Source organism: Dasypus novemcinctus, chromosome 8, assembly GCF_030445035.2.
Source record: "Dasypus novemcinctus isolate mDasNov1 chromosome 8, mDasNov1.1.hap2, whole genome shotgun sequence".
In the NCBI taxonomy this organism is placed as follows: domain Eukaryota; kingdom Metazoa; phylum Chordata; class Mammalia; order Cingulata; family Dasypodidae; genus Dasypus; species Dasypus novemcinctus.
In genome coordinates, this window is record NC_080680.1 from 39,929,690 (window position 1) to 39,950,777 (window position 21,088).

Consider the following 21,088-nt stretch of genomic DNA (forward strand, 5'->3'; position numbering starts at 1 on the left):
CCTGGAGAAAAAGTGCAGTAGAATATCTGTCCAAGAATGTTCATAGAAGCATTGCTTCTAATAGCAAAAAAAAGGGGGGAGGTGGGGACTAGAAACAATTCAAATAGCCATTGATTGAATGAAAAAAATAAACTGTGTAACCACGTGATTATTTTACAGCAATAAAAATAAATTAATTAAGCTATACACCCCAAAATTAATAAATACTAGAAAAATAAACGTTGGGTTAATCAGACAAGTTCCAGAAGGCTGAATATGAGACAATTTTTATGAAGCTCCAAAATGAGCAACACCGAACAGCAACACTGAACACCTTGTCCAAGGATATATATGTGTCTTAAAACTATTTTTACAGAAAGATAGACAATTATGAATTTCAGGATAGTGGTTACCTCTCTGTGACAAAAAGGTATACAAATTGAGAGAAATGTGGACAAGATGAAGGAGGGACAGACGGCCAGATTCAATGATCTTGATTTTAGTGCTTAAATTGTATGGCATATTCATAGATGTTCATTTTACTTTTATGCTACATAACACATATTCTTTTATATATAAAATATTGTATTTGAAATTTCTGATTAATTTCTTATAATCTCTACAATTACTATTTTGGGAAATTAATTGAAATTTTCTTTATGACCAAGTTTATAATGAATTTCTGTAAATGCTCTATGAACACATGAAAATAATATATAGTTTCTATTTGTGTGGTATAATGTTAAGTAAACCTTTCTAAATATATAATTAATATTCTCTTTTTAAATATTATTTTCATCTATTTGTCAAAAGCTAAGAAGTATGCTTATTCTTCCCAATTTATTCTGTTAAATTTCCATATTTCTAGAAAATTTTGCTTTTATAATTTATTTACCATGCTACTTGAGTCAAAAATGTCTGTCACCTTTATTCTCTCTATGATTTGTACCTTTTGAAATATTTTATACTTTTTATCTGAAAAGCAATAAATTCTTGTTCAAAAAAAGAGAGAGAAAAATCCAGCAGTACTTTACAAAGCCCCTTGTTCTTTTTCTTCCAATCCTCCTATCCCATTTCCCAGAGGTAAACACTGTCAACAATTAGTATTTATCCTCTCATTTTCCATGCATATATAAATCTGTGTGTGTGTACATTAGGTCAACACTTTTTTTTTTTATAAATGGAATTATATTGTATAAAAGACTCTACGCTTATTTTTCCAATTAATATATGACAGCCATCTTTCACATATAAATCTACCATATTCTTTTTAATGGGTATAGATCTTATGATTGCATGAATAACATTGATTGAGCCAGTTATCCTCTGAAGAACAGTTAGATTGTTTCAGGTTTTTCACTAAAAACCTAAGTTGTAACATAAAACCCTTATGATACCTGCCTTTGTGTACTTAGGTAAAGATACCTGTAAGATAAAACCACAAATGCAGATGCAAAGCAAAGATATAAGCCCATTTAATTTTTAATAAGTACTTCCATGTCACCTTCTGAAAGATTCTATGAGTTTTTATACTCTATAACACAGGAGTTCTTAATCAGGGTCCCACGGATGCCCAAGGGACCTATGGAAAGGTTTCAGGGGGCCCAAGAGCTTGAATTGGAAAAAAAATCAACTTATTATCTTTATTTTCTCTGACCTCTAAATGAAATCTAGCATTTCCTTCACTTATGAATGTAGCCAATAAATAAATTAGAGTAGTATACATTTTACCTGACTAGCAAAGGGGTCTGTGGAACAAAAAACCACAAAGAACCCCTACTCTCTGTAAGTGGATGTGGCTCAACTGATAAAGAGTGTCTGCCTACCATATAGGAGGTCAAGGGTTCAAACCCAGGGCCTCCTGGCACATGTGGTGAGCTGGCCCACACACAGTGCTGCCGCGAGCAAGGAGTGCCACGCCACGCAGGGGTGTCCCCCGTGTAGGGGAGCCCCATGCACAAGGAGCACATCCCTCAAGGAGATCCACCCCATGCAAAAAGTGCAGCCTGCCAAGGAGTGGCACTGCACACATGGAGAGCTGACACAGCAAAATGACGCAACAAAAAGAGACACAGATTCCCGTGCCACCTGACAAGAATGCAAGGAAACACAGAAGAACACACAGAGAATGGACGCAAGAGAGCAGACAATGGGGGGCTGGGGAAGGGAAGAGAAATAAATAAAAAATAAATCTTAAAAAAAAAAGAACTCCTGCTCTAACAGTATAAGTTAGCTGAGTTCATATCATCTTCACCAAAAAAGGATATGTTGATTGTTCTTCTCCTCAATATAAAACTGCTTTTTAGTCTATTTTAATTCTTTTAACCTTGAATTATACTTGTTTGATATTTATATTGCAACATCTACTGTTTTATTTAATTGGAGAAGTTGTAGATTTACATGCATAGCATACAAAATATCTATACATCACCCCATCATCAACGCCTTGCATTGTTGTGAAATGTTTGTTACAAATTATGAAAGAACATCATCAAAATATTACTGCTAGTTATAGTCCAAAGCTTAAATTTGGTTTATTTTCCCCACGAACCACCCTATTGTTAGCATCATGTATTAGTATTGTGTATTTGTTATAGTTCATAAGAGAACATTCTCACCTTTATACTGTTTTTTGTTTGTTTAATTTTATACACTTTTATATACTTTTTGTAAATAAAGTTTTATTGGAACACAGCCACATTCACTTTTTTGGGTTAAATACGCTTTTCGTAATTTTTAAATTTTTAAATGATACTTATATTACATAAATATTACATTAAAAAATGTGGAGGATTCCCATTGCCCCACTCCCTACCCTTCCCACACTTCCTCACATTAACAACATCCTTCATTAGTGTGGTACATTTGTTACAATTGATGAGCACATATTGGAGCATTGCCACTAAGTGTGGGTTACAGCTTACATTATAGTTTAAACTATCTCCCACACAATTTGTAAGTTATGACAAAATATATAATGGCCCATATCTATCATTGCAACATAATTCAGGACAATTCCAATGTTCCTGTTTTTCCCCTCTCCCTCCCCTCAGAACGTCCAGTGGCCACTGCCTTCACATCAATGATAAAAGTTTTTCCATTGCTAAATAACAGTAAGTCTATAGTGAAATAACAGTAATTCTACTCTAGTCCATCATTCATTCCCCTATCCTGTGGATTCTGGGATTGTGATGCCCATTATGCCTCTAATTGAGAGGAGGCTTAGATCCCATGGGGCAGATAGATGGTACTATCTTGTTTGCAGTTCTAGACTCTCTCTGTTCCTTGGGATGGTTGTTGTCCATCATCATTTCCTTTTTAGTTGTCCTGGGTGAGTCCAAAGAACTGGAGAGTAGGTTTTGCAACTCTGTTGAGATTCAGAGCCTGACTGGCACATGGAAAAGTCCAAAAATTTAAGTTTTTTGGATATAAGCCTATCAACTGTAGTATTAACTATAGGTTCAAAAGGAAGGGGCAAAAGAGCCATGTATAGGGAAACCACAAATCATCATTTCTAGACACTATTCCAATACTCTCTTCTGAGTTTCCTTTTCAGGCTATAGCACTCCCTTTAGTATTTCCTGCAAAGCCAATCTCTAGTTTGCAAACTTTCTCAGTCTCTGTGTTTCTGTGAATATTCTAAACTGCCCTCATTTTTTGAAATGCAATCTTGTTGGATATAAGATTCTTGGCTGGCATTTTTTCTCTTGCAGTATCTTAAATACATCATATCACTGCCTTCTTGCCTTCACGGTTTCTGATGAGAAATTAGCACTTAAATCTTATTGGGCATCCATTGTATATGATGCATTGTTTTTCTGTTGGTGCTCTCAGGAGTCTTTATTTATCATTGGCATTTGACATTATGATAAGTATGTGTCTCAGAGTAGGTCTATTATTTTCTCAAATATTCCTTCTGTCCCCTTTCCCTTTTATTTTTCTGGGAACCCAGGGCAAGTATGTTTGCATGTCTCTTAGTTCCTTGATGTTCTGTTTTAGTGTGCCAAAGGACTGTCAATGCAAAGTACCAGAAATGTATTGGCTTTTATAAAGGGTATTCATCTAGGGTAAAAGCTCACATTTCCAAGGCCATGAATAGTCCAACTCAAAGCAGCATAAGAGGTGCTTTCTCACCAAAGTCAGCTACTGTTGATCCTGGCACTGTTGCCACATGGTGAAGCAAGATGGCTGCCAATCTCTGCAGAGTCCTCTGCCTTCCCCTCTAGAATCTACCATCTCTTGGAGATCAGCTTTGGGCAACTAGGCATAGTGCTTGTCTCTTTCCAGGCCTACTGTATCAGTCTTGGTTGTTTCACTCTCTTCCCAAGTTCAGCTGTAAGTTATCAGGAATATAGCAGGGCTGGTTTCTTGAGCTGCTCAATTGGCCCAGCCTCTTAAGGGCTTTGTGCTTAAGTATCCTCTCTGACATTGCAGAGGCAAATAGGTCTACTCCCATTTTTATCTCTATCTGCCTGAGTCTCTTTGTTTCCTTTTATAGCAGACTCAGCAAGGGGACAGATACTCAAATGAGTCACACCTCGTTGATATAGTCCATTCAAAATCCCTAAATTGATCTTATCAACTAATCTAATAAAAAAACTCTCAACTAAATTTAATGCAATCAGAGGGTATCACACCCAGAGTAATAGATTAGTTTAAAACCTAATCTTTTGTTTTTTGGGATTCACAAAATTCAAACGGTCACAGGTCCTGCTCAATTTTTTCTATTCTTTTCTTTATCCTTTTTTATGTTTGCTTTTGGAAGCCTTGTCTTCAAACTCAGTGATCCTTTCTTCTGTCTCTCCAAATCTGCTGTTATATGCTTTCAGTATATTTTTAATTTCATTTATTGTGCATTTCATGCCCATAAGGTCTATTTTTCTATATATGCTTTCAAATTCTTCTTTGTGCTCACCCAGTATCTTCTTAATATCCTTCATATCTTTAGCCATCTTACTGAATTTATTAAGGAGATTTAATTGAATGCCTATGATTAACTGTCTCAACTCCTTTATGTCAGCTGGAGGCTCAGTATTTTCCTTTGACTGGGCCATATCTTCCTTCGATTGTAATTTTCTGTTGGTGTCCTTGGATTTAATTTACTAGATGTATTTATTCTGGGCTTAGTTTCTCTTTTTAGTTTAGTGCTTTCTATTTGACTGGTTTTGTGCTACAGCCCCTCTTTGATATTAGGTTTAAATTAATTTGGACCTTTATACTGGCTTGTGTTTAGCCAATCTGAATTTTTTCAGCTCTTTTTCATTTGTTCCTTGCCCTTTCTCCTTGCTGGTTGTGGAGTAAGAGCTGAAGATGCAGTTGATACTGTAACCCATGAGGCTAAAGCTGCCCATGTTGCCCTAGGAACCAATGAAGCTTCTCCCAACTTTCTCCCCTGCCAGGGTGGGGACAGAGCTGAAGCCATGTGCAGTAATCCAAGCCATGCAAGCTAAACCATCTGTAGTTGCCCAGAGAGTCTGATGAAGCTCCTTGCCGCTTATTCTCCAGCATGGGGTGGGGATGGCTGCACTGGTGTGAGCAGTAAACTAAGCTGTGCAGGTAAAACTGACTGTAGTTACCCAGATAGACTGATGAAGCACTGCCGCCCCTCCCCCCCACCCCCCTACCACCCCACCCCCCCACCACCCCACCACCCCAGACTCCTGCTCGGTCAGGGTCAGGGATGGAGCCATAGATCTATCCAACAATCTATTCATGTGAGCCAAAAGTAACTACAGTTACCCAGAGAGGCTGAGGGGGCACTGCCCCTCCTCCTCCCTGTCAGGAGCAGGAGATGGAGCCACAAGTGTGCCCAACAATCTAGTATATATAGGCCTAAAGTGATTGCAGTTGTCTGAAGAGGGTAAGGAAGTACTGTCCCTCCTCCTGGTCTGTCAGGGCAGGGATGGAGCGACAGATGTGTCCAAAAATCTACTCAGTGTGGGCAAAAGTGACTGCAGTTGCCAGGAGAGGCTGAGGGAGCACTATCCATTCTCCTCCCTGCCAGAAGTGGGGATGAAGCCACAGGTGTTCAACAATCCACTCCATGTGGGGCAAAAGCACCTGCAGTTGCCCAGAGAGGTGGGGAAACACCAATCCCCCTTCTACCCTATCAGGAGATGGGGATGAAGCCACAGGTACCCAACAGTCTAGTCCACGTGGGCCAAAGATACCTGCAGTTTCTCGGAGGGGCTGAGGAAACACAGTCCCCACTCCTTTCCTATTGGGGGAAGGGTTGAAGCTACATGGGTGCCCTACAGTTTAGTCAGTGTAGGCCAAAAGTGACTACAGTTGCTCAGAGAGGCTAGTGGAGGTCGCCCCAGCTTCCACCCTGCTGCAACCTAGGCTAGGGCAGCAATCTGACCTGGGTGGAAAGAAGCCGGTCTACCACCACTGTGGTTTTCAATCAGCCCTTCTTCCCCTCATGCTGGAGGTAGAGTTAAAATTGAGGCTACCAGTTTCTTTCTGACTTGGACGAATTCAAACTTTAGCTGTTAGGATTGGATGTTAGCCAGTCAAATTTACTAATCAGTAGCTGAAGTGGGTGCCCAAACACCTCTTCCTCCCCACTCCCATTTTGGGAAATAGAGCTTCAACTCCAGCCAGGGAATAGCTCCTGTGGTGTATTGCACTGCCATTGGGGATAGGCACCAGCCTCCATGGTTGGAGAACTCTACTCATTAATCTTCACTGGAGATGGGCAGTCTCCTCCCTCCATTCTTCTAAGGATTTTGAAGGATGCTCTTCTGGTCTCCTGGTCCCCCAAAATCGGTGATTTTTAGATAGCTCTGGGTGATTAGTAAATGTACTATAGGATGAGCAGAATCTTGGATATCCTTACACTGCTACCATCTTGCTAAGAAATGTCTAGCTTACAGTTTTGGGGCTGAGAAAAAAATGTCCAAATCAAGACATCATCAAGGTAATGCTTTCTTCCAGGAGACAAGCTGCCAGCAATCCTTGACTCGTCTGCCACATGGCAAGGCACAGGGTCGCATCTGCTGGTCTCTCCTTTCTCTTCTGGGTTTTGTTGCTTTCAGCTACTTGCTTCCATGGCTTTCTCTCTGTCTGAATTTCATTCTCCTATAAAGAACTCCAATAAGAGGATTAAGACCCATCCTGGGCTACACCTTAACTGAAGAAACCTCATTAAAAGACCCCACTTACAATGTGTTCACACACACAGGAATGAATTAACTTTAAGAACATGATTTTCTGGGAGTATATACAGTTTCAAAGCACCACAATGTTCTATTTTCAATTCTACTAATGGTTCCTATGATGCCTTTCCAACAAAACTTTGAGCCTATGTTTCCATATTAACCAAGGTCAGGAATTAAATGTTACCTTTTGACAGTAGGCAAGATGATAATCCTGAAACAAGGTATACCCTCAACAAATGTTTATACAATCAGGCTCAATTACAATATTTGCTCTAAAATCTGATTTGAAATTATTTGAGACATGGGGTTCATATAAAATCCCAGGCAGCTTAGTGGGAAAAAGTTTAAGCAATATGGCCTCTGGTAATGCAAGCAAAAATGTTTCTAAATAAATGGTTAGAAAACACTGCCTAAGTTTTATTATTGTTACTTTACTATTCTTTGTTGAGAGTCAGTCTAGTAGTGTATTTTTCAATGTAGGTATAAAAATCAAACCAGTAGTTGACAATCTCCCTTCCCAGCAAACAAACCCAGGGAAGAAAGATTCATTTACCTTTCAGTGTCTTTTGTGTCCTCCTAATCTAAACTCCCATCCTTGAGATGTTAGAGTACCTTGGAAATTCCCTTAAAGTCTCTGAGTACATAAATTTGCCCATCCCATCCAGAGGCATTTTGATGTTATTATATATCATCAAGTCCTTCAGGAAATTGCCCAACTTATCACTAGGCTCCATGAGCAGCTTTATCTGTATGACCAAGTCATAAGTCACCTAAATAAAGAACAGTGGAAAGCAGTTTTAAAGGTCCAATTGTTTTAGTTTCATAGGCTGCCAAAAGCAATACCATGAAATGGTTTGGCTTAAGTAATGGGAATTTATTTGCTTACAGTTAGAGTACAGGAAAATATCCAAATGAAGGCATCATCAAGGCTATGTTTTCTTCCTGAAGACTGGCTGCTGGCAATCCTTAGCTCCTCTGTCACATAGTAAGGCAAGGCACATGCAAGCATTTGCTTGTCTCTTCCTTCTCTCCCAGGTTTTATTTTTTATTTTTTCAAAAGATTTATTTATTTATTTTATTTCTCTCCCCTTCCCCCCTCACCCCAATTGTCTGTTCTCTGTGTCTATTTGCTGCGTCATCTTCTTTGTCCGCTTCTGTTGTTGTCAGCGGCACGGGAATCTGTGTTTCTTTTTGTTACGTCATATTGCTGTGTCAGCTCTCCATGTGTGTGGCGCCATCCCTGGGCAGGCTGAACTTTCTTTCGCACTGGGCGGCTCTCCTTATGGGGCTACCCTAAGCGGGGACACCCCTGCGTGGCACGGCACTCCTTGCGTGCATCAGCACTGCATGTGGGCCAGCTCCACACAGGGTCAAGGAGGCCCGGGGTTTGAACCGTGGACCTCCCATGTAGTAGACAGATGCCCTAACCACTGGGCCAAGTCCGCTTCCCTCTCCCAGGTTTTATTGATTTCAGTTTTCAGCTTACTCCCAGATGCTTCCGGGCCACTCCACCCCCACCTCATCCCACCCCCACCTCATCCCACCCCCATTTCTCTCTCTCTCTTTCTTCATTCCTTTATAAAGGACTCCAGTAATAGGATTAAGACCCACTGTGAATGAGGTGGGTCACACTTAACTGAAGTACCCTCCTCAAAAGAACCTACTTACAGTGGATCCACACCCACAGGAATGAATCAAATTTAAGAATATATCTTTCTGGGGTTCATACAGTTTCAAACCACTACACTAAACATAATACTCTTGAGGTTGATAGATTTTTTAAAAAATGATGGACATGAAGGTGGTTTTGGAGAAAAACCAATCACTTCTGTTTGCCTTGCATTTCCTGCCCGTATTATTTTTCCAAATGCAGGGTAAGCCTTATAGCTGATCTAAGAGTTTGTTAGCATGGCTCCCAGAGGCTTCAGGGAAACTGACCCCTGTTCTGGCTCTGAATATACTTGGACCAGAATACCTCAGTTTGGAGAGACCAAGAGTGATGAATGAGAACTGTTCATGCCTAGGCTTACTGTACTGTAATATATTTCCCCCTTCCCATAATCATTTTGTATTGTACAAAGTTGAGTTTAATGAGGTGCTTCTGGCTCAAAGGAGATTGTCTCTGCACATATCCAGGCTAGCCTACTTGAAAAAATGGTCCAGTCTTATGTATTATATATGTCTAGTGGGGGGAAAAAGACTATTAAGCCTTCAGAGGGCTAATATGAACCTACTCATATGTTATCATTTGTAATTATGCACCCAGTGGTGAGGATTCCAGAAGCCTGAATATGAAACCTGTCCTCAATGACGTTGCTGATTTCTCTGATGTGCATCATGACTGTGCTGATTTCTGTTTACAGCCTTTAGATAATTAAACCCTGTTTGATCTACCCAAGCTGTGTATGTCTGATCTTTCCACCAGTCTGAGTTTCTACCAGTCACTACCGTGGTCATGCCTCTCTCACTTCTCAGATTGGGTAGATAAGATTTTCTATATTTTGGGAATGAGCATAGAGACTTTTAGTCTTCTGTCCAAGAGTAGTGTTTATTAACATATAACTACTTATGGTAGAATTTCTATACTTAGGGCCAGGTATAAGGGAGAAAGGGCACTGTAGACAGAGAGAATAGCATATGAAAGGCAAGGAGGCAAGAATGTCTATGATAATGTTGGGCATCTCACAGGCCTCCAAAATATGCCATATGGTTCATATCTAATTTCAAACGCAAGTCTCCAGCTTCTGTAAGCAATTAGTAGAAGGAAAGGTTCTGAAGCAACACTTTTGCCCAGATGGGAGGATTTCTGGGATCACTTCTGAGTTCTCATGTGCAAGTCCATACAAATTTGACTTAGTTCCTAAGACATACCCATCTGACTGATGTTTTCTTTCATTCCTACTGTACTATCACATTTCACTCCAAGTGAGACCTCAATGCAGGCCAGATGTCCATTTAAAATCATTTGAGACCTAAATATATCAACAAATATCTTCAGGGGAACATTCATTTGGTATTAATCATAGTTGCCAATATTCATGCCATCATCTGCAATAAAGCCTCAACTAAAATAGGTTCTCTTCCATGCACACACAATTGTTATGGACATAACTAAGAAGTTACTTTTTAAAAAAAAATTATTGAAGTATATCACTCATGCATAAACATATATAAACAATAAGTGTACAGTAATAGTTGTGAACTTACAAAACATATATAACATTGTACAGGACTCTCGCACCTCACCCTACCACTAATACCTTACATTGTTGTTAAACCTTTTTAATTAACGATTAAAGGAATTGTCAAAATATTGCTACTAACCAAAGTATTTTTCCCCAACACCCCCATTATTATCTTTGTATCATTTATATATGAACATATATAAACAATAAGTGTATAGTAAAAGTTGTGAACTTACAAAGCAAACATGCATAACATCGTACAGGGTTCCCATAAATCAATCCTCCACTAACACTTTGCATTATTGTGAGATGTTTGTTACAAATTATGAAAGAATATTGTCAAAAATCTTACTAATTATAGTCCTTACCTTATATTTGGTGCATTTTCCCCAAAAACCACCCTATTATTTTTTTAAACTATTTTTTTAATGACAGAACTTGTAAACTTATAAACCAATCATGTACATGTGCAGAATTCCCAAACAATACCACTCTATCAACACACCACACTGTGGTGAAACATTTGTTACAAATAAAATAATATCATCGGATTGTTAACATGTCCATAGTGTACATTTGGCACACATTTTCCATACCGCCCCATGATCAACACAGTACATCTTTGGCATAGATGCAAGAATATTATATTACTACTGCTAACCACAGTCCATAGGTCACTCCAGTTGTATCTTTTCTGTGCTTTCCCACATTCCCACCACCCTGCAATAGTGATGTACATTTGCTCTAGCTAACAAAGGACACTACCAAGAGGTTACTTTTTAGAAATAATTACAATTTGATGAAAAGGCTTATGATATTTTAAAAATATTTCATAATTTATTTAATCATTGTCTCTTATTACTGGAAATTTAGTTTTTTCATTGTTATAAGCAATATCATATATTCTAGCTAATATGTAACTATTAAAATCACTTATTAAAGTGGTCTTGGCAGATCAAAATATTTTAATATGTTTCACAAAATTTCTTTCCAGAAATATTACGTCAATTGTTTCTCCTTTGGTGGTAAACTAGAGTTCTTACCTGCACATGGTATATCAGATTGCATTCGGCTAAAAGGAATAGAAAATCTTTATGGAGGTAGGTTAATAAGGAAAAATACCACATTTGACAAAAGACCAGATGGAGAGTAGTTTTCAACTGCTTGGTTCAATGGCTCAACAATATCATTTTTTCTCTTTGCTCTACCCCCAGGCTGACTCCCCTTAGGGTTATATAGTGGTGGAAGCAGTTCTGGCTTAAACATACCAGCAAGATGCTAACCACAGGTAAAAATGGATCACCTCTTGTACTGTCTCCTTCCTAGGATGAGGAAATCTTTCCCAGAACCCCGACAACAGACTTCTGTCACATCTCATTAGCCAAAAATGGGTAACATGCTCTCGCCTAAAGCGATCCTTGACAAGAAAAATGGGGCTACTAAGAATAACTTATACCTAAGCCTTAAACCAATCTGATTTTACCTTGAGAGCTGAGGTATCTATTTTCCCCAAGATTTCCATTTTAGTTATTAATTAAATATATTTTAGTTACAACTAAATAATAATACATTTCCCCTTTTAAAAAGAGTTTTTCTTTTTGAAGAGTGCTCAACACACTCATCGTCTTTTATTGGATTGTTAACACTTTCCTTATTGATTATGGGCTATTTATATAATAAGGATATTTACTATATGTCATATGGACTTCCAAATCTTTTTTCTCAATTTTTTCTTTTGTCTTTTGAACTCGATTAATAGATGTACACTCACACACGAGTGCCTTAGTTTCCCATAGGGCTGTTGATTCAAAGTACCAGAAATCGATTGGCTTTTATAATGGGGATTTTATTTAGGGTAAAAGTGTACAGTTCCAAGGCTATAAAATGCCCAAATCAAAGCACCATCATAGATGCTTTCTTACTAAAGTCAGCAACTGGTAATCCTGGCATCCTGCCATGTGACAATCAGACATATGGCAGGGCTCATCTTCTCTTGACTTCTCCATGGGCCCAGTCTCTTGCGGGCTTCATACTTAGGCTTTGACTGCTAGTGATCGTCAAGTGCTCTCACACATGGCAGGGTGAAAAATGGTCACTCCCTTTCCTCTGTGTCTCACTCTGTGTTTCTATTTATATAAGACCCAGCAAGAGAGCAGCGACTCAACCTGAGTTCTCACTGATGGAGTCCAATCAAAAGGGATCTCATACCTACAGGAATGGGTTAGTTAAAAAACACAGACTTTCTCTTTTTTCAGATTCACCAAATTCATATGGTCACAATGAGGTACGTGTGTATGTGTGTGGGTGTGGGTGTAGCCTTCCTAAAAATGTCACCCAAGGCAGAAAACATAAAAGAACAAAAAGAAAAAAGACAGATAGAATAAATGTACATACACATTATGCAAACACACGTGTATTCACACACATGTATACATACATATATATGTGCAGATGCATATATATAATTAAATATATTTACTTCTATAAAACTTTTATCTTTATTAAAAACCTCCCACTCTGAGATCAGGTATACTGCCACTCATATTTTCTTCAAAGGTCTTCAGCCTTTTAATTTTATGATGAATGTCAGACTGTATTTAGGTGATGTTTATATATTTAGCTAATGAAAACTTTCAAATACCAACAAGAAAATTATTTGGGACAATACTAAAATTGACATGATAAATGAGGTCTTTCATTCAGGAATTTTTTTTCCTGTTGATGGTCTTCTCTTACACATTGATATCATCACTCACAGCTATTGCATCCATACTGGTGACCACCAAATGCAGATTTCCAGCCTCATATGTAAAGGAATTCTCCCAGCCCATGAGAAGTAGGAGACAGTCAGAGTCAACAAAGAGTTGAGATCCCAAGGACAAAAGGCCTGAGATGGAAAGCTGAATGGTGAGGGAACTTGTTCTCTTTCCCATCTTTTGGAAACAAGTGATCACTTCTATTTCATTAATCTTCTGTATGCTCTGGCCAAGGCCAAAGTGATCTCAGCTTCAAGATGCCTCTGCAAGAAACAGACACTATAGAACAAGAAAATAAATCACTGTAAGGAGGACTGAGAGAAGAAAAGAATATTCATAGTTTCTTCTCTCAATATGTGTTGGTGGGAGTCCAGGCACAAGGATGTAGCTGAGACCATTGTAAGGATCATTGAAACAACAACATGCCGGTCAGCATGCCTCAGAAAATGAATGAAGGACAACAAGCAGTGGATCTGAATAGTTTGTAGACCTTCATGGGTTTACAGCCTTTGTCTCTAAACAAAGTAGAGCTTTTATTTTGCTTTTGTTTGGTTTGATTTGGTTTTCCCCAGTAAACAGAAGTGAGGGTTCTTAGTCTGTCTCTGACAACCTGTTGATTTTGTAGGACAGCTGTCTTTCATTTGCTTTCCCCCAGGCATAGTGAATTCAGTTGAAGCACACATCTGTATGCTACAATTAGATTACATCTTTTTTTCTAGCTATTTTGCATTTTTTTCTTTTACCATGTTTCAGTTTCTGCATGTAGATTTAAATAAGAAACAAAACTTGTAAAGTTTTAACATTTTACATGGAAATGTTGCCCCATCTTCACCAGCTTCAGAAATCTAACCTTGGCTGATGCTGCAATAAAGTGTTGTAATTAAAAAAAAAAAAAAAAAAAGTGTCTTGGTGGGGAAATCAGCAATCAGGGCTCTCATACACCTATTTAACTCTTATAATTACATTTCATGAACTGAAAGGGAGGGATAAGGAGTTCAAGAGTCATTTCCCTTTAAGTCTGTTTTAGTTTGCTAAAAGCTACAGGGAGCAATACCTGAAATGGGTTGGCTTTTACAGTGGGAATTTGTTAGACTAAAAGCTTACAGTTCTGAGGCTGTGAAAGTGCCCTCATCAAGGTCTCATCAGGAGACCCTTTTCCCTCAGCTGCAGCTGAGGATGATCATGCACATGGCAAAGCACAATGGCCGAGTTGGCTCATCTCTCCCTTCTCCTCTGGGCCTTGATGCTTTCAGCTGGCTAAAGTGGCTTCCTCTCAGCTTCTGGTTCCTCTCTGTCTCTGTGGCTTTCTTTCTGTTTCTGCAGCTTTTTATTCCTTCATTTATAAAGGACTCTAGTTAAAGGATTAAGAACCACCTTGGGTCACACAATCTAATCAAAGGCACTTGACTGAAGTAATTTAATCAAAAGGTCCTACTACAATAGATTCATATACACCATAATAAAATAGCTTTAAGAACAGGACTTTCTGGGGTCTAGCCACCTTCAAATTGTCACAGTGTTTTAAATATCTACCTTTTATAATACATAAAGGATTGGTACTCTTGCCACTTTTTTAAAGAAAAACTATCATCTTCTATTCAAAAATCAAAGACTGAAAATAAACAAAACAAAAGATTTGTAAGTCTAAATTTTCAAGACAAAAAAAAGTGAAAATTTCCAATTATTCTTTCATAGGACTCTGAGGGTTTTCTTAGAAGTTGATTTAAAAATAGGAGAATTCAGGATATAGGTGTTTTGTATTTTTCTAATGTACTACTCATTAAACTAATTGGTTTAAAAATTTCAACATGTTCATATGTGTGTGCATTGCAAACAACATAATTGATTCCATACAGCATTTTATATAATTTACAAAGCAAATTCATATATGTACTTTTTAAATGAACAATATAAAGTTAAGAAAACAGACACCTCAAAAAAGTAAAGAATGCTTTATCAAGACACATAGCTAGAAAGGGGCAGAATGCTGGTGTTCCTTCTATTCTACTGTTCATTTTACTATATATTTTCATTTTCTAGGATTTTATACTAAGGCTAAATAAGCTGATTTTAAATAATTACAATGGCTCTAAGGAAATATGGTTGAGAAGAGGAAAATCATGGTTGCACAGGCTGTCATAATCCCTTTCATTTAATCAGAATGACTCTGAGCCTCAGAGGGAAGAGGGATATAAGACACTGCAAAAAGCTGATGTGTGACACACAAAATTCTCCAAACAACTCATCTAGATTTAAGATGAAAAAAATCAAATCATTTAGAGGAAGACATGTATCCATTTGTGGTGGCTGACACAAGAATGACAGAGCCCACATTGTATCACAGGAATACAAGGGTAGTTCAATATATGAAAATCAGTCTAATATGAGTCTCATAAATAGAACAAATGAAAAAACCCACATGATTATCACAGTAGATACAGAAAAGGCATTTGACAAAATCCAAACCCTTTCTCAATAAACTAGAAATAGAAAGGAACTTTCTCAACACAATAAAGGCCATTTATGAGAAACCTACAGCTAATATCATATTCAATGGTGAAAGATTGAAAGCTTTCACCCTAAGATCAGGAAAAAGAGATATCTGCTTTCACCACTGCCATTCAATATTATACTAGCAGTTCTAGCTAGAGTAATTAGGCAAGAAAAAGAAATAAAAGGTATATAAATGTGGAAATGAAAACATAAAACTATATTTGTAAACAATATGATCTTATATATAGAAAATTCCAAGGAATCCACAAGAAAACTACTAGAACTAATAAATGAATTCAGCAAAGTGACAGAGTATAAGAGTAACACAAAATCAATTCCTATACACTAGAAATAAAAAATTTGAGGAAATTAAGAAAACAATTTCATTTACAATAGCATCTAAGAGAATAAAATATCCAGAAATATATTTAACTAAGGATGTGAAAAACTTGTACACTGAAAACTATAAAACACAGATGAAAGAAATTAAGGAATGCCTAACTAAATCTCAAGACTTCCTATGTTGATAGATTTGAGACTTGATATTTTTAAGATGTCAATACTACCCAAAGTGATCTACAAATTTAATGCACTCACAACCAAACTTCTAGCAGTCTTTTTGCTGAAATGGAAAAGTCAACAGATAAATAGATCATTGGAATAGAATGGAAAGTCCGGAAATAGGCCCACATATTTTCAACAAGGTGCTAAGTCCACTCAATGGGGAAAGAATAATCTCTTCAATAAATGGTGTTGGGAAAACTGAATATTCACATGCAAAAGAATGAAGCTTGACCTCTACCTCACACCATATGCAAATGGATTAAGGGCCTAATTATAAGACCTAAAACTATTAGAAAGTAACATAAGGGCAAATCTTCATGATCTTGGATTTGGCAATGAATTCTTAGGTTACCAAAAGTATGAACAACAAAAGAAATAAGCAGATGTGACTCAACTGATAGAGCATCTGCCTACCACATGGGAGGTCCAGGGTTCAAATCCAGGGCCTCCTGGCTGGTGTGGTGAGCTGGCCCACATGCGGAGCTACCACGCTCAAGGAGTGCCGTGCTGCACAGGGATGTTCCCCACGTAGGGGAGCTCCACGCATGAAGAGTGAACCCCGCATTGAGCTGCCCCATGCAAAAAAGTGCAGCCCGCCCAGGAGTGGCACTGCACACATGGACTGCTGACACAGCAAGATGACATGACAAAAAAAGAGACAGATTCCTAGTGCTGCCAAGAACGTAAGCAGACACAGAAGAATGCACAGTGAATGGACAGATAGAGCGGACAATGGGCATGGGGAAGGGGAGAGATAAATAAATAAAATCTAAAAAAAAAGAAAAGAAATAATAGATAAATTTAACTTCAAAATTTAAAACTTCTGTATATCAAAAGACATTATCAAGAAAGTAAAAAGAAAACCTACAGAATGATAGAAAATCCTGTAAATGATATATCTGATAACAGCTTAATAACTAGAATATATAAAGAACTTCTACAATAAAAGAACAAAAAGACAAACAACCCACTTAAAACATGGGCAAAGGACAGAAATTTTTCCAAAGAGGGTATACAAATGGCCAGTAAGCATATGAAAGATAATCACCTTCATTAACTATCAGGGAAATGCAAATCAAAACAATGAGGGGAGTGGATGTATCCTGAGAGATTGAGTGCCTGCTTCCCATATACAAGGTCCCAGGTTTGGTCTCAGGTACCTCCCCAAAAAACAACAAAAAGCAAACAAACAAAGAAAACCAATGAGGTATCACTTCACACCTACTAGGATGGCTATTATTTTTTAAAAAATGACAAAAGGAAAAAAGTTTTAGTTGGGATACAGAGAAATAGGACCTGTTCTCATTTCCAAGAATTGTTGGTAGGAAAAATAAAATGGTACAGACACTGTGGAAAGCATTATGGCAGTTCCTCAAAAAGTTATAGGGAAGCAGATGTGTTCAAGTTATTGGGCTCCTGCCTACCATATGGGAGGTCCAGGGTTTGATTCCCAGGCCTCCTAGAGAAGGCAAGCTTGCCCATGCAGTGAGCTGGCCCAAGCAGAGAGCTGGCCCACGCGGAGTGCTGGCTTGCATGGAGTGCTGTCGCATGCAAAGTGCTGGCTTGTGCAGGAGTTCTGGCCCATGCAGGAATGCTGGCCTGCATAGAGTGCTGGCTTACAAAGAGAGCTGACACAGCAAGAAGGTGCAACAAAAAGAGACACAGAGGAGAGACAATAAGAGACACAGCAGACCAAGGGGCTGAGGTGGCACAAGAGATTGAGTACTTTTCTCCTACTCTGGAAGGTCCCAGGATCGGTTCCTGATGCCACCTAAAGAGAAGACAAATAGACACAGAAGAACACACAGTGAATGAACACAAAGAACAGACAGAGAGCACAAAACAATGAGGGGGAGGGTAGAAATAAATAAATCTTTTTTAAAAATGTTAAATATAGAATTACCATATGACCCAGTCATGCCATTCCTAGGTATATACTCAAAGAAAGTGAAAACAAGGTTTCAAACAGATATTTGTACATCAAAGTTCATGGCAGCATTATTTACAATAGTCAAAAGTAGAAACGATCCAAGTGTCCATCAACAAATGAATGGATAAATAAAATTTGGTACATACACACAACAGAATATTATTTGAACATAGGAGGTTAATGAAGTTCTGAAAAATGCTGCAACATGAATGAACCTTGAAAACATTATGCTGAGTGAAATAAGCAAGGCACATAAGGAAATATATTATATGATGTCACATATATCTAGAAGTAGCAAATTTGTAGAGATGAATAGACTATTGGTTATTAGAGCACAGAGGGAGGGCAGGAGATAGTTTTTGCTTGATGGGTATGGAGTATTTATAAATAACAATAAGTTTTAAAGAGTGAATATTTATGGGGAGTGGGTCTGGGAGTAAGAATGAGGTATGGATTGACAGACTTGGTTTTTTTGTTTGTATTTTGGGGCAGTAATGGGGCTTGAACCCAGAACCTTGTACAGGGGAAGCAGGTGCTGAACCACTGAGCTACATGCACTTCCCAATGAGAGCTGTTTTTATCGTTTATTTTTGTTTGTTTGTTTTTAGGACGTACTGGGGATTGAACCCAGGACCTCATACGTGGGAAGCAGGCTGCTCAACTAGTTGAGCTACATCCACTCCTCTTGCTTTTTTTAAAACAGCTTTATTGAGCTATAATTCACACCATAAAATTCACCCCTCTAAAGTGTAGAATTTAGTGACTTTCATAGCATTGTGCATCAAATTTTAGAATATTTTCATCACCCCAAAAAGGAACCTCACACCCCTTTATTATCCCTGAATCTCTCAATGTAGGCAACCAACAATCTACTTTCTGTCTTTATAGATTTGCCTCTTCTGGACATTACATATAAATGGAATCATACAATACACGGCCTTTGTGCTTGGTTTCTTTCACTTAGAAAAATGTTTTCAAGATTTATTCCTGCTGTAGCTTGATATTTTATTTTCAGTTTTAACTTTTCTGTACAAGTTTATTTTTTTAAATGTATGTGCCATGGGTATTTATTACTTTTATAATCTAAAAAATTAAGAGTAGAAAAATATTTTTATACATATTATTAAATACCAATAGGATCATACTTTCTACAATCTGGTTTTTTTTTTTTTCACTTCAAACTAGGTGACAAATAAGAGTAATTACCATATAGTAAAACATATATTGTGCTAAGTGCCTCAATGCATTGTCTTAGTTACTACTCACAATAAATCTTTTTAAGTGTTTAAGTACTGTATTCATTTTACAGAGGAAAATGAGGCTAGCTCAAGGTCACAGAGTTAAGTTGTACATTCTGAATTTTGAAACCAAGCAGCCTGTTTCCAATGCCTGCATGCTTCAGAACAGTAAATATAGATCACATTTTTAAAAAGTATTAGAACTTAGAAATATAAACTTCAGTCATTTAAAATAATTCTAATTATGTGGAGAACCTCATTTTTGAATAGAGTACAAGGCTTTGTACCTAGTATCATAATATTAAAAATCAAAGCCCAAAAGAGAGAGAAATTGTTAGTGATTTCATAGCCCACAAAAGAGCTTATTACTGGTCTTGGTTGTTTTTTAATACAGCTCTCCCACAGTACATTTAACATGTATTTCAATATGTAGAAATTGAGTTGTATACAACCCAGTTTTTCAGATATTCTATTACATAAAGCAAGCTGCCCTGGAATTTGTACAGCTATTCTTTCACAAAACTTAACACTAGAAAGGTAAAATAATTTTTCTTGGCTACAGAGAGAGCCATCCTTATGCATATTGTTTCTTAATCCTTCAGGACAGAAGGTATTGTAGCAGTTTGATATTATTTATGAACTCCAAAAAGAAAGATTATATTTGTAAACTGGTCTGTTTCTTTGGGTATGTTAGCCTTTGATTGTATTAGATTCAGCTGAGATGCCTTTGGTTAAATTATGGTACCATTAGGGCTTTGTTGTGACCATATCATGGGGCGACTCGATTTGAGTCCCTGCCCCCTTTGTGGTTATATAAATGGACATTCAATCAGTGAGACACACAGAAGTAGATACAAAGAAGATACACAGAATAGAGAGAGCTCCATACACTTGGAAGAGGAGAGAACTTGATGCTGGGGCTCCAGAGAAAGATGAGGTTTTCGCCTGATAGTTTACAGTTGAAGACAACAGAGCAGCTGAGCCCTATTCCAGCCTACAGCTGAAATTGGAAGAAGCTGGGACCATAGAGCCTTAAGAGGAAGAAGGTAGGAGAGACCAGGCAGACATTGCCCACCATCTTCCTCCACCCCGTGGCAAAAGTCTTTGGTGAAGAAGTACCTCTTATGGTACTTTGAGTTGGACTCTTTAGGGCCTTGTAACTGTAAGCTTTTACCCCAAATAAATACCCTTTATAAAAATCAACGTATTTCTGGTGCTTTGCATCAGCACCCCTTTGGCTGACTAATAAGATATATTCACAGATAATCAAAACTCTCCTAATGCAGTAATTTAGAATGAAGAACACAAAAATATTTAGCAATTCCATGTTTGTGTTCTTTATCAATACACGTTGTTCCTTTTATTTTAAGATTTATTTTATTTATTCCTCTCCCCTTCCCCCCTTTCCTTCCCCACCGCCCCCATTGTCTACTGTGTCCACTTGCATTATCCTGAGGCACTGGGAAACTGCCTCTCTTTTTCATTGTGTCATCTTGCTGCGGCAGCTCTCCCTGTGTGCAGCGCCACTCCTGGGCAGGCTGTGCTTTTCTCACGTGGGGTGGCTTTCCTTGCAGGGCACACTCCTTGCAAGTGGGGGACCCCTACACGGGGACGGCCCTGCATGGCACAGCACTCCTTGAGCACAGCAGCAGCACTGCACATGGGCCAACTCACCACACGGGTCAAGAGGCCCTGGGGATCAAACCCTGGACCTCTACATGGCAGACAGATGCTCCATCAGTTGAGCCACATTGGTTTCCCATATTGTTCCTTTCAAGACTTC